The 11,564-nt window shown below is 35.9% G+C and overlaps 1 long non-coding RNA gene across 1 annotated transcript; it reads left to right on the plus strand.

Moving 5' to 3' along the window:
• The first annotated feature begins 756 nt into the window (after positions 1–756).
• LOC125117593 (uncharacterized) lies at positions 757–4,814 on the plus strand. The gene is made up of 3 exons (XR_007132657.1): positions 757–1,276; positions 1,697–1,883; positions 4,071–4,814. It is a non-coding gene; the product is annotated as an uncharacterized LOC125117593 (long non-coding RNA).
• The last annotated feature ends 6,750 nt before the right edge of the window (positions 4,815–11,564 follow it).

Consider the following 11,564-nt stretch of genomic DNA (forward strand, 5'->3'; position numbering starts at 1 on the left):
TTATCTCAAGTGGTGGAGGTTTATAGTATGAATATGGAGCATTTTGAGACATAATATTCCTTTCTTTTATACACTGATTCTAGTTGCTGGGTATCATGCCTAGTTATCCAAAGGTAAAATATTTATAAGTTATTCTTAGAAGATGTGACGGCTCCCACATTCAACCTCTAAATTTGAAGAATATTGGCTTACCAATACATGTGCTAGATCAGAGGTCAGCAAATCTTTTCTTTAAATGGCTGACAATAAATATTTTAGAGTTTGGGGGCTTTACGTTTTCTATTGCAGCTACTCATTTCTGCCCTTATAAGGGGAATGCAGCCACAAAAAAGCTATAGACAATACGCAAATGCATGGCATACCTGTGTTCCAATAAAACTGCATTTACAAAACCAGGTAACAAGCCTGTGGAACCTAGTTTGCCACCCCTAGTCCTAGATAACTCTGTTTTTATGTAATGGAGTAATAGGTAATAGTAACAGCTTTTATCTTTTTTACTAAAATGGTAAATAAGGGTGCATTATTTTGTTTTTTACTTCTCTACAGTGAGTATATGATACATAACCCCATACCGTTTTATGCATGTGTGTTGCTTATATGTGTAAACCATAAATTATATTTAAACTGTTAAAGAAGATTTTTTCAGAATCAGAAGAAATATTTCATAAATGTATACTTTTAATCATAACTATTTCAAGGAACCCCCATCTGCATCTCTTATTTTTATTGAATTTATATGAATAATGAGCACAAAGGGAATGGCAAAAATTCATTTTTTAACCTTAAAAGGAATGGCCCAGGATGAATATAGTAACTCATCTCAAAACCAGCCATAGCATGAAAAAGAAAACAAAAGTTATAAATTAGAACTACTTTGGTCAGTAACCATCAAATACAACCTAACAACATACCAGTTAAAGCAGTCAGAGATATGGGCAAAAGAGTAATGAAGAATATATACCTTTTCAAAATGAGGCTAGTCCAATCCCATACATCTAGCATATGAATAAATTACATTTGAAACCCTCAATAGAAGTACTGTATTTTAAAGAACAAAAGAGGCAGCTTCAGGCTATTTTTCATAATTTTTCTAATTCATTGTTTTAATGGAATAGGAGAGTTTTGTGGGACTGAAAGGAAAAAAAAAAAAAGAAGAAGCCCTCTCTGATGAGCTCTGAATTTGCAAATAGTAACTGCCACCTGAATAAAGTACAGTACTTTGAATGATGGTGATTTGTCAATGATGCATTTTAAATCAATGTAGCTCTAAAAGAAGGTAAGATCTTTTCATTTCACATTACTGTATTTACCATTTTTTTCTGGTCTTTTCTTAGGTAATAAGGAATAAAGGAACTTATCTTAGAAAAAAGTGACAATGAAGGAAGAAATCCTGACTTTCAGTTTTATTAATAATAATTATTATTATATTATTATCATATTATTTATCTATAACAAATATTTGACAAGAAATTGTAGTTCTCCTGTGAAGATCAAGAAACATCCTGATTTATAGCTATAAATAATACTTCTGAAATTGTAGCAATCCATTAAAGGAAAAAGTAAGAGCAAGGTGTTCCCAAGCACTGTTCCTTTCACAGATATACAGTCCTTAGAAATTTCAAAAAAGAGCTACTTATTTGCAAGTGTATAATTTCTGAATTTTGAGAACTATATTCCAGAGGATCGTTTTTTGCAGCCCGAAGAATGAGCTGAATCCAATGAAGGAAAGCAAAGGTTAACTGAGTTATCCAGTAGCATCTTCTGTCAGGAAAAAAAAAAAAAAGATAAAAGCCTCTAGACTTCATGGGGAAAGATGACTATACCACACGAGTTCTAAGCCACATGATCAGGACAAGTGAGTTACAATACAGAAAAAGACTAAGGTAAGACAAGTAGAGCATCTTTGTGTCAGTAAAGGGTGTACTAACAAGAAAAATCTGAGCTCGAATTATGAGGCTCAAGAGAAAAAGCAGTGGGTTTTTTTGATGGTGGGAAGAGTGTGGCAAGTGTCTTTTTCACTGAAAGGTTAGTTTTGGCCCTTAGACCTCCTAGTGTTGCTTCAGCTGTACAATGTCTTTGTCAAACCTAGGCTCTTCATTCTAATAATTAAAAGAGACCAGAAAGCATTGCTTATGCTGGATTCACTCACTTCTCTGTTATAAACATAGAGAAATAAGCCTTTTGGGAGAGCTCAGTATGTTTTCTGATGAACTAGAAACCACAGTGGGATTTCAACACTCAATTTTAGCCCTAGGTTAAGTCAGGGAATGTAGTGTCTCAAAATTAGAATAAAATAAAGAACTCATTAAAGATATGTTATAACCATGAGCATTGAGTCTTGGATAAGACTTTGAAAGAAAGTGATAATAAATTACACTTCCACTGTATCGAGAAATATGTGATGATTTCTGCCTGAGACACTATCATGTAAGTAAACCTGGTGACTATCTATGTATAAAAATCAGCGATCACATTTATTTATTTGTTTATTTATTTGCATCAAAACTAGAAAGTCTGTTTCATTGCTAGAAATTACTTTATATTCCTGGTAGCTGCAACAGCATGGGCCTTGCAGATACTAGAGACTCATTCTTATTAAGACATTAGTTGATACATTTAGAAAATTTTTTAGCTGCAAAAATAACAGGAGGCCAACTGCTTGACAATAAAAAACAATTTAAGAGAACACTAAACTTGTATTATTTCTCTGTAATCTCAAAAGTTATAGGTTGTAGATGATGGAAATCAACTCTAGCTGATTTAAGAAAAAATTTTCGAATAGATGGCTCTCAAAATCTCTGCACCGATCAGAGAAACAGGTGCAGAGGTTTGCAGCCAAGGATGAAACTAAAATCATCTTGCAAACCTTGTCCCATGAAAACACCACTGCTGAGACCCTTGGGCATGGACAGACCAGCTTTCACCACTGGCACTACCAAAGCAGAACCTGAGACACTGGTGTTGGCAATGCTGCCCAGCTGCCTCTGGAAAGTGGACATAGCTACTGCTGGTGGACTACCCTCACTTGAAGTGTTTCCTCCTGGTCCATGCTCTTTCATATCACAAGCTCCTGTTAAGATAGGGCAGAGTCTAGTTTGCGAGAAAAAATGGGAAAGTGGCAAAGTGGTTGACTTTACCTAATAGTGAGGAGGCATCCTAGCACAGAAAGAGGATTGGATTGTTGGATAGTCAAAAAGAAAGACAAATGTCCATTGCTCTCACAGAATCAGAAGTCCAGTTATTGAGTTCTAGATTGATGATTTATTAGCTCTGTGCTGTAAGAACCTAGATTTTTCCTGTCTCTTCCCTCTGCAGTCCTCAGTAAGTTGACCTTTGGTTTTTGCTTTTTTTTTCTTTTCAAGTTGTATTTCTTCATTTGCTTATGTTTCCTAAGGCAGCTGCAGAATTTCTAAATCAGTCTGTATTCCAGGCTTAGAGAATAGTGCCAGGAAGAAAAATGTCTGGGCTTAAAGGTATGAAGTTTTCTAGATGGGTTGCATCAAGAGAGACATTTGATATACTTGAAAGACATTCACTTAAAAGTGCCAGCCCTGGGAGTGAGCGAGCGAGATGTAAAATCTCCAAAGATAAAATTGTGTTTCTTTTATTACTGTTTGAGCCCCAGGGGAACAATAACAAGAAGTCTGCAGAAGCCCTGAGGACTACTTATTGATATGAAGGAATTCTTGAAGAGGGTTCTCACCAAAAGGAAGGTGGAGAAAGGGATCAATGATTTCATGAGCTATTATTGCTACGTTTACAATTATCCTAAAGGGCTCCAACATGTACCCCACCAAAATGATCCAAACCCATTAATAACATACCAATATTATAACTTTATCCTTTTGGTCTTAAAAAAATATTCTATTAAAGCATAAAGAAAGGGTCTTAGTTAAAATTCTTTCAGTTGTAAGTGAAAAAAACTTAATCCAATTGGCTTAAGAAAAAGAAGAACTTAATGTATCATATCATGGAAACGTCTATAGGAGAACTGACTAAGCTTGAGGCAGGAGCTCAAATGATGCCATCACGACCCTCTTCATCTATTTCTACTTCTGTCTTTATGCCAGTGCCAGTAATGACAGTGATGGTTACACATGGTATAGCAGCTCCAGATTTTACATCCCCACAACTTCAAGGCCAATGAAAGAAAGAAAGAAAGAAAGAAAGAAAGAAAGAAAGAAAGAAAGAAAGAAAGAAAGAAAGAAAGAAAGAAAGAAAGAAAGAACCAAAACTCTGATTTGTTTCCAGATATTTCAGCAATATCTCATTGACTGTGATTAGCTCACATACCCATCCCTAAACCTCTCACTGTCCTGGGAAATTATATGCCGTGACACATCACAAAGTCATCCCTGGAGTCTGGAGGGTGATCAGCCCAACTGAAGAAGCCTGGAAGCTAAAACAGAGTGAGATAATACTCTCTCAGAAAGAAGTCTGGCCAAGGATTTTTTTTTTTTTTTGGTGAGTAAATTTTGGGGGCAAAAATAAACCGATGTCCCCAGCACTTTATCAAAAATTATCTGAACTCTGAAAGGCAAAGATTAGAAAGAAAGTAGATATTCAGGGGAGAAGAGAGTCAAGAAGGAAGAGGTGGATGGTGGATGGGGATGGTTAAGAATATCAAAGAAACTGACTTACAAATTGACCCACATGGTAAGCAGTGAAAGGAAAGAGCCCCTGGACTTTTCTGTAGGATTCTAAATCTACAGACATAAGAAACTGTTTTAATGATAGGTGTGAAACTATTTTTCTTTAAATCTAAAGTTTGGAATAGTTTCTGAAATTTGGGGGGATTTATTTATTTATATTTGTTAACATTCAATAACACTTAGGCTAGTGCTATGTACTAGTTTCTATCCTAAATATTTTGTATGCATCTAGTAATGATTAGGAAGATATGTCCTGAGATGAAACTCTTTGTATTTTAGTACTCATGTGACAATTTACTAGTTTATGACTTTGGTCAGATAACTTTAATCTTTCTACAGTTATTTCCTTGTATGTAAAAAAGGAGAGAGAAAGAGTATGTCATTCAAAGGGTTGTCGAAAAGATTAAATAATTTAAAGCATTGAGAACATTACTTATCACATAGTCATTGCTGAATAAATAGGCATTATAAGGATTACATACTGTCGTTGTTATTAAATATTAGTTTCTTCAAGTCTCAAAACCTGTGAGATGGGTACTATTATTAGATACAAGGAAACTAGAGAAAAAGAGATTAAACAATCTTTCAGGCTGCATAGGCAGAAAATTAAGTTGTGTTGGGGTCAGAATCCAGGTCTCTCTACTACATAACCTGCATTGTAAAGTTCAAAGTTAATGGCTTTTAGGATAGATCATCCGCCAGAATTCAGGACTTTCTGCACGCAGAGAGGAGATAGAGGGAAAAACACAGCTGGTCTCTCTACCTTTTTCTTTCGGTATTCTTCATGATTCATGGTCTTCAGAAGCAGTATAGACCATTGTACATTAAGTAATACAGATTGTACTCTGGGGAATAATTAGTCTCATGTAGGCAAGAAACAATCCACCTTCTCATTTCTAATTCAAATTTGGCCATAGCCTGAAAATAATAGTAACTCCAAGTTCCACTCAAAAATGGAATAGATCAATCAACCAGGTAGCCTGCATATCATTAAGGACTTAATTTGCTGGGACCAGGAGTCCACCTTTTTCAGTTAAAATAAGACTAATGCTTAGCATATCAATATTTAAGTGGAATCTATTTTTATTAATTAAGATTTGAAGGTTGTCAGAAACTCACTGCAAATCGTCAATTACCTTGTACCTGGGATGTCCCTTATAACAGTATCGCATTATATAGCCATAAAAAATTCAGAAATAAAGTGAAATGTGCAGGAAATTCTTTATTTAAAATTGAAAGAATGAAAATTAACCCTTATTCTTTAAGAGACCTTATAGTTAACTTCATATCTTTCTAGGTTTTAAAACTATCAAAGAATACTGTAGATACCAGTTCTTTTTTGTTCTACCTAATCCGATTGAACCTACTTTAAATAGCCATAATTGGTGATTTTCCAGATCAAAGGTCTTCCTCAGATCAATGAGCAGAGCTTGTCTATATTGATTACTAGCCATGCCTATGAAAATATCATTTGTTACCTCGGGAATGATAGTGGAATGAAGAGGCTAACACCAAATTGGAAGGAGATCAATGAATTTCATGTAGATAAAAATAAGCATGTTACCTGAGAAGAGGACATAAATTTTCTATGGACCCTGGACCAAACAGCAAAGGAAAAAATTATCTAGTATGTCAGTCCTCTGAATGCTCCGAATGTCTTCTTATTCATGGCGGAACTTCTAACCTAGCAGAATTTCTTCGAGAACAGGAGTGAAAAGGGTTGAGAATTCTTAATTTCTACTGATTGCTATAAAAACGTATCTACATTTTGTTTTTTAAAGTCTAAGCCTCACATTCTCTACATATGTATGAAAACCAGTCAAAATATTTGATTTTTCTGCAGAACCTAGTCTCATAGAACTGTTTTGTATCCTGAAAGCTATGGCTTCTACTGTATTAAAACAATATGGTTGACTAAGAGAATTATTAATTAAAAAAAAAAACTTGAACTAAGGAACCATCTGAACAAAATTCTAGTTTAAAAATAAACTATTTGCCAAAATTTTATCTTCCATTGAATATACTTAGTGTAGGTTAAATTATCTTCAAGTATAGACATCTAGGACTATTAATACATCCCTGCTACCTTTAACGTCCTTTGGCCAAGTCAGAGTTGATGTGAGGGGTGTAGCCAAGGTCTCTCATAGGTGTTACAATTACAGGATCAGAAGCAGTGGATTAAGTTGAGAGCCAGGCAACCAGAGGTGGAGACAGCAGTTTTAGCTTGTATGGCTAAGTGTAGTATACTCACAAAAGAGAATAAGCAGGACTCATGAGAGATAAAATCAGGGGTATAACAAAGAGAACAGGGATATTAGTCTGAGGACAGTGCCTAAGAAAAAGAAGGGAATACAGGTAAAATTTCAAATTTAGAGCAAGGGCTGAGACAGTACTCGGTGGACACTAATTATGCTTAAAAGGCTTTTTGCCTATTATCATCTTTAGCAAGATGGTGGAAAAATTCCTTTAGCAGCCCCTTAATTGTCCTCTCAAATTTGTCCGTTCTGATTTTACAGAGGTCTGTGATATGTATTCTTCAGTCCAAAAGTTTTATAACCCTAGAGGACATTCTGCTTCCTCTACAAACCAGGAACTTCCCTGGAAGCTAAATTCTCAAACTCTGGAATTGTCCATTGGAGTATATCTCCAGAAAGTGGGGGTTTATACCACATAAGATCCCTCCAGGGTAACCCCAAAATTGGAGTTACTGACTTCGAGCATTAGAATAAGCAAATTAACTGGGATGTGTATGTGCAGTGTTTAATTTCTAGGATAGATTGTATTTCACCATTGATCAGTGTGGGAGTCTATGGGCCACAGCTATAAGTGTTTAGACAGAGACCACTCATATTTTTTGCTGCCATGGCCACCAGGCTTCTTAAAAGCATCTCATTCAAAGGGAAATTACATGAGGCCCTTAAGGCTAGGTGATGGGGATATTTAGCAGACACAAAGGGTTGGAACAATTCAAACTGCAAGTCAGAATTAATGCAGAAAAATTCATCTAATGTAGGCTCGACATTGAAGAGTCTTGTCAATCTAAGATTAGTCAATGGGGCATGGCAATGTGATTTCTAAGTAGTGGCAAGAAGTCTTAACATTAGGTGAGTAAATTAGTCACAGAACAAAGAAATCCATCCAAGACTATGTGAAGTATTTGAAAAATGTGGTCCATAAATGAAAATTAAAGAAACTGGTAATGGCCTGAGGGCCAGCTGAAGAAGCTACAGCACTAACAGACAATTGAAATAGAGTCAGAACCAGGGACTAGGTCAGAAGCACAAGCCAAAAGGAAATATGTCCATTTAGATGTGCTGGACTCAAGCTCAGATCCCTTTCACCAGTGGGAAGGAGATACAAGGTTCAGAGTGGGGACCTGGCAGAGAAAGGATACAGTTTGAGCTTTCAGGTAGTATGTCTTCATTGCTGAGAGCTAAGGCAGAGATATGGCAGATGGGAATGGAAGCTGATGAGCTGGAGGCTTCAATGCACTTATTAGAGACCTTGATGGTATCTTTATTACACTAATTGGATAAAGGATGATTAAGTCAGCTAAGTGGTTATTTTCTCACTATGGAAATAGCATATTTCCTCCCTTTTCTTCACTTGCTACAAACATATAGACCATTTTTACTAGAGAAACGTTCTGGAGTAAACTAGTAAATTCTTATCCACAGTTTGTGCATGATGGCAGACTTTAATCAATTGCTAGTTTAAATTTATTTGCTGAATTAAAAAATATTAAGATATGTGTATAAATGTTATTGCTCATCATGGAGCTAAAGTAATAGCCTTGTATGACTTTAGAGGTGCACTGATTAGATTGTTATAAACAAACAGAAATTTAACAAAATTTTTTTTCTCAATAGGGGTTGGATCTGGTTAAAAAATGATATATTTATGGTTTGATGATCAAAACAACAATGCAAAATACGTCTGAAAGTTAAGCTCAGAGGTTCTTTATCTCTTGGAATATACTTTCTGGGGAAGATTCATACAAGAATGAAAAAAATTCTGTATTACAAATAATCATTGGTGAATATGATATTCTCTGGGAAAAAACTATTTACAAGTTTAAAAGTTTTTAAACTTACTCTAGTAATAACCAAGAGACTGAGGTCAAAGATGAAGTAAAGAATTTTTAAAAACAATCATGGGAATAAAGCATTTTAAATAATTACTTATTTTAGGGAGTTCCTGTTGTTGCTCAGGCTCAATCCATGGCCTCGCTCAGTGGGTTAAGGATCCAGAGTTGCCATCAGCTATGGTGTAGGTCGTAGATGCAGAGGCTCAGATCTCATGTTGCTGTGCCTGTGGTGTAGCTCCAAATAGACCTCCATCCTAGGAACTTCCATATGCCTCAGGTGTGGCCCTAAAAAAAAAAAAAAAAAGTTTTGTTTAAAAATGATAATATAATTACTTATTTTATGTAATATAAATTTTAATATGCATAAGTAAGGTATTTGTTTTAAATATTGTAAATAGGCAGTTGACTACCTCACTTGCATCTCTAAATATTTTTATGTTCAAACTGACTGAAAAAAATCTTTAATCGGATTATCTCATTGGAAAAGTGGGGAGTTGCCTTATGTCATGATCACCTTACATTGTTAAGATTTCTTAAATTTTCTCAAAAAATTTATTTTCAACATTTTCCAAATCTGAAAGTGAGATTCCTTTTTTTTTTTTTTTTTTGTCTTTTTGCCGTTTCTTGGGCCGCTCCCGCGGCATATGGAGGTTCCCAGGCTAGGGGTCAAATCGGAGCTGTAGCCACCGGCCTACACCAGAGCCACAGCAACAGGGGATCCGAGCCGCGTCTGCGACCTACACCACAGCTCACGGCAACGCCGGATCGTTAACCCACTGAGCAAGGGCAGGGACCGAACCCTCAACCTCATGGTTCCTAGTCGGATTCGTTAACCACTGCGCCACGACGGGAACTCCTTAAAGTGAGATTCCTTTTACTTATTGCTTTTCTAACCATATACCTTTTTTTTTTTTTGTCCTGTTTTGTTGGGCTTTCAGATTCAGACAACTTTTATTCCACAGCACTGTAAAATATCTTGTAACTGAATAGATGGCATAAAAACAGGTAAAATTGCCTTTGAATCACCTTATGTTAGATACATTACAACCCAAGAAGTAGATATAATCCAAAGCTAAAATCATTTTAATAAAAGCTTAGGTCTCTTTGAGATTTTATCTCCTGCAGTGTCAGGGAGACTACAGAATGAAAGCCTTTCTGTTTCATTAGTAAAACCACTGTATTATCATAGAGTTTGCAAATTATCCATAGCTACTTCAAATAAATACTTCTTCACAGTGCAGTACTCTTAAAATATTTTGGGTAGTTGGAACAAATCAAATGAACTCATGCACCCGTGGAAAAAAAATGCACGAAAGTTGAAAACACAAACACTGGTGTGGCTTATGGAATTTGTAGTTTAATGTAAACAGGGTGGCTGAAATGCTAATCTTTTATTTATTTAAAATGACGAGGAAGGTCATGAAAATAATTTACCATGCTGATTCTGGCATGTAAGGGAAAAGTGAAGACCCTCTCAGTAAAGAAGGGATTGTGAATACAAAATTTGTTTGCTGGATCCAGCTCATTTTGTTTACTGTAGTTTTGACAGTGGGAATCACTCTTTCTCACTATGACTAAAAAGTGGTTTGTAAGCTTGGTTTTATGAGTGATGCCTCTATAGGGGATAAGGACAATGTCATTTAGAGACTAAAATTAATACTTATGATGAGCTAAAACCATAAATCTTAATGAATATATTTTTAAAGGACACACTTCTCCTGTACATTGTAAGGGAGTCATTTACATGTAAATAAAAATTAAATTAAGCCATTCATTAATTTGATATAAATTTCCAACAAAATTTCCCTATCATTTTGGTGGAATTCCTGTACTTAAGGCTTTCAGATGAAGGTCACATGAGCAAATCTTGTTTTGTCAGGTGGATGGTCTATGGTATACAGAACGTTGATAGAAACCAGCTGCAATGACCTGACATTGGTTAAGGCTGAAAACTCAGACAGTGCAAACAAATACTATATCTTGGCTCAAAATACTCACCACATCTGCCAACAATTAGTTCTATATCAAACCTAGAAAGGGGCAATGAAAAACAGGATCAGATTTCAGAGGAAGCAAATAAACAAGGGGCCCTACATTAGTCATCAAATGCATGCAGAGGTACTCGATTTCTAGACTAAAGCTCAGGTTGTCAATCGTATGGTTCAGCAGATAGTGTTAGTTATAAGAGCTGCAGGGATGGGATGTTGAAAGTTGATAGCCTAATCAGGCCATTGACTTATGGGTGCCACCCAACAACTGTTTATTATTCTAGATAGCAGAGACCATTAGAGAGGTTAGAACACTAACCTTCAGAAATAGAAGATTTTAAAAAGCATTCAGATGTCATCTACTGAGATTTCTGGTCAAGATTTATGACACAGTTCAAGGTGGCAAGAGATAAGAAAAAAAGACTGAGTTTTTCCTGCTGTATTACTTTCTCCCAGAACTAGAAGAACTAACTCTCCTTTTAGCCTTCCTTCAACTTTTATAAGACAATGGGTCTATTCAGGATGATTTTTAACTTTTTGGCTCTGAAGCATGACTTACTACTAGATGAGTTATTCCTGGAAACATGATTCATCGTTTGGTTTTTTGTATTCACTTTCTAACCCAAGAATTGTTAGTTACCACTAGCTCATACATGCCTTCTTGGTCTTCGTAGTTATAAACCAATCTGAGTTGGAAATATTGTTGCCTTGGCCCAGAAATACTCTGTGCCCCTGTCAAACTGGCTGTCACTGTTGGTTTCCATGTCTTAGCACCTGGATAGGCAGATACTGAATTTTAGGCCCTCCTTCCAACCGGAGTTGGTGACCTTCTCTTCT

This window comes from Phacochoerus africanus, chromosome 16 (assembly GCF_016906955.1).
Source record: "Phacochoerus africanus isolate WHEZ1 chromosome 16, ROS_Pafr_v1, whole genome shotgun sequence".
In the NCBI taxonomy this organism is placed as follows: domain Eukaryota; kingdom Metazoa; phylum Chordata; class Mammalia; order Artiodactyla; family Suidae; genus Phacochoerus; species Phacochoerus africanus.